Raw genomic sequence first — 3,510 nt, 5'->3', positions numbered from 1 at the left:
GGGCTCCGCGCCGGAGCCGCAGCCACTTCCTCGTGGGCGGGGGGCGGGGCCTCCCGACCTCAGCCCCGTAGGGCCCGGGGGCGGGGACCTGGGGCAGCGGTCGCGAGATCCAGGTCCCGCCCTCCCTTCGGGGTGGGGGTGCTGCCAGGACCCGCGCAGACGTCGGAGCCTAAGGCTCTGTCCGTAGAAGCCGTCCGCAACCTCCCGTCAACGCTTTACCAATGGGGAAACTGAGGCTGGGAGCCAGGCGCGCAGCCTAAGCTGCCGCTGGGCTAGACCTCCGAGCCTGGGCCGGGCGCACGGCCACCGGGGGCTGCCGGGCGCAGGGTCGGGGAGTCGCGTCCTCTGAGCCCGGACGGCGGGTACTGCGGGCTCTGCGCTCCCACGCAGGTGAGCGGCTGGCGAGCCCCGCAGCCCCGTCCCCAGCCGGCGAGGAGCCCCCTTCACGCTGATACCCGCGGGGCGCCAACTGTGCAGGCCTTGGGCGGGGCGCAGGCGGTCGGGCGTGGCCAGGGCAGCTCGGCCCCGCCCCCTCGGCCCTCGGTGTCGTCGCCACAAAACCGGGGTGCCGTCCCCGGGCAGGGTGACACTGGCTGCCTGTGCTGACGCTGGCCGGCCAGCTAACTTCTTTCCTTTCTGTTTCACGTCAATCGGCTTCACTTCTTAAAGTTACCGGGTTGGCCTTGCAGCCACCTAATTGCGGGTCTTGAGCCAGGTGGTCCCTGGAGTCTCCCCATCCTGACCCTCTGCCTCTTCAGTGAATACGTGCCCAGGCGGCCAGACACATGGAAGAGCCACCGATGAAAACCTTCCCTTGGCTAGTCGCGGTGGCTCACGCCTGTAATCCCAGCACTTTTGGAGGCCGAGGCGGGAGGATCATGAGCTCAGGAGATGGAGATCATCCTGGCTAAGACAGTGAAACCCCGTCTCTACTAAAAAATACAAAAATTAGCCAGGCGTGGTGGCGCATGCCTGTAATCCCAGCTACTCGGGAGGCTGAGGCAGAAGAATCGCTTGAACCTAGGAGGCGGAGGTTGCAGTGAGCCGAGATCGCACCAACACACTCCAGCCTGGGCAACAGAGTGAGACTCTGTTTCTTTTTTTTTTCTTTTTTTTTTTTTTTTGTTTTTTGAGACGGAGTCTCGCTGTGTCGCCCAGGCTGGAGTGCAGTGGCGCGATCTCCGCTCACTGCAAGCTCCGCCTCCTGGGTTTACGCCATTCTCCTGCCTCAGCCTCCTGAGTAGCTGGGACTACAGGCGCCCGCCACCGCGCCCGGCTAATTTTTTGTATTTTTAGTAGAGACGGGGTTTCACCGTGGTCTCGATCTCCTGACCTTGTGATCCGCCCGCCTCGGCCTCCCAAAGTGCTGGGATTACAGGCGTGAGCCGCCGCGCCCGGCCGAGACTCTGTTTCAAAAAAAAAAAAAAAACCGCTGCAAGGAGCCCCATCGCGCGATGGAGCGCTGCTGTAATCCCAGCTACTCGGGAGGCTGAGGCACGAGAATTGCTTGAACCCCCCGGGCAGAGGCTGCAGTGAGCCAAGATGGTGCCCCTGCACACCAGCCTGGCAACAGAGGGAGACTTCCTCTCAAACAACAACAACAACAACAAAAACCTTTCCTCCTCTTGCCTCCTTCAGACCCCTCTCCCTAGTATTTGTGCAGGGTCTTCCTAGATCTCTGGAGGTCCAAGCCAGACTCCCACCCCGTCAGGCTTAGAGGCTTTGACACTCGCTGTTCCTTCTGCTTGGAACACTTTTCCCACCCCGTCCTCACCTGCGGACATTGGTTTGTCCTGCAGGATGTGGCTGGGGGGGTCTCAGGTCGCTTTGTCCCGACACCCTCCTCATTGGAGGTGCCCTTAGCCACTGCTCTCTTTTCCACTGAATTCGACCCCCAAGGGTGGTTGGGAGGATTAAATGTGTCCAAGTGTGCGAAGCGGGTCATCCAGTGTGCGTGCTCACAGGAAGTGCTCGAACTTTTGTGACCCCCCCCAATCTTGCTGCTCCTGCAGATTTGCTCAGACAGATGTCGGCACCCTCAGCAAATACAGGCAGTGGCTTTAGTTCAAGCAGATAAAAAGCTTCAAGGGGTCTGTACCGGCAGCCCTCTTCCCACGGGGACAAGTGTAGGGTAACTGAGGTGACCCTGTTGCTGCTTCTCTGGCTTCCATCCTACTCTTCCACCGCTTTGTAGATGCCCAGGGAATGACCCCAAGTGGCCCTGAGTGGTCTAAATCAGCTCACAGTGTTCCCTGTCCTGCACTTGTGACCTAAGATGGCCCAATCAAAGCAAAGCCCAGGACTTCAGCTGATGATCCAGCACCGAAGCCCCTTCTGGGCGAGCTGCAGGAATCCAGATTTGTAAGTGGAACGCGGAAGTGGAACAGCAACAAGGGAAGCTGCAGGGAGAGTGCAGAGCGGAGAGAAGGTCAGAGAAGTAACTGGAGCTCTGGTCACCTCTGGCCGGCCTGAGCCCAACCTGCCTCCAAAGATTCAACTATGTGAGCCAAGTTATCTGCTTAATTAATTAATATGTTTTAGAGACAGGGTCTGGCTCCATTACCCAGGCTGGAGTGTAGTGAGGTAATCACAGCTCACTGCAGCCTCCAACTCCTGGGCTCAAGCGATCCTCCCACCTTAGCCTCTCGAGTGCTTGGGACTACAGGTGTGCAACGCCATGCCTGGCTAAGTTTTAAAATTTTTATAGGCTGGGCGCGGTGGCTCACGCCTATAATCCCAACACTTTGGGAAGCCAAGGCAGGCGGATCATTTGAGGTCAGGAGTTCGAGACTCAGCCTTACCAACATGGTGAAACTCCGTCTCTACTAAAATACAAAAATTAGCCAGGCATGGTGGCACGCGCCTGTAATTTCAGCTACTCCAGAGGCTGAGGCAGGAGAATCACTTGAACCTGGGAGGCGGAGATTGCAGTGAGTTAAGATCACACTGCTGCACTCCAGGCTGGGTGACAGAGCGAGACTCCCTCTAAAAAAAAAAAAAATTATACGGATAGCGTTTTTGCTGTGTTGCCCAGGTTGGTATCAAACTCCTGGCCTCAAGTGATTCTCCCACCTCAGCCTCTCTCATAGCTGGGAGGGACCACAGGCATGCGCCACTACACCCAGCTAATTTTTAAAATTTTTGTATGGACAGGGCTCTCCCTGTGTGGCCCAGGCTGGTCTCGAACTCCTCGCCTCAAGCAATCCTCCTGCCTCAGCCTCCCAAAGTGCTGGGGTTACAGGCATGAGCCACGGTGTGCAGCCTCCACTATATTTTTAGGCTGCTTTGAGTTTTTCTGCTGCGAATCATCGAAGCATCCTAACAAACATGCATACCTCAATACTCCTTTTTCCTAACTGTGAATGTGTAACTAAGGTCACCTGAGTTGATGTAAAGGCTCTAAAAGCCCATGCGAGCCACTACCATGGCCGTACTATTTGCTCTGCTCTCCCCTGGGCCCGTGACAGAGCCCGGTGCATGAGTCACTCAACACACATCTTAACAGACGTG

The sequence above is a fragment of the Macaca mulatta genome, chromosome 3, assembly GCF_049350105.2.
Source record: "Macaca mulatta isolate MMU2019108-1 chromosome 3, T2T-MMU8v2.0, whole genome shotgun sequence".
NCBI lineage: Eukaryota > Metazoa > Chordata > Mammalia > Primates > Cercopithecidae > Macaca > Macaca mulatta.
This window is presented reverse-complemented; position numbering follows the sequence as displayed.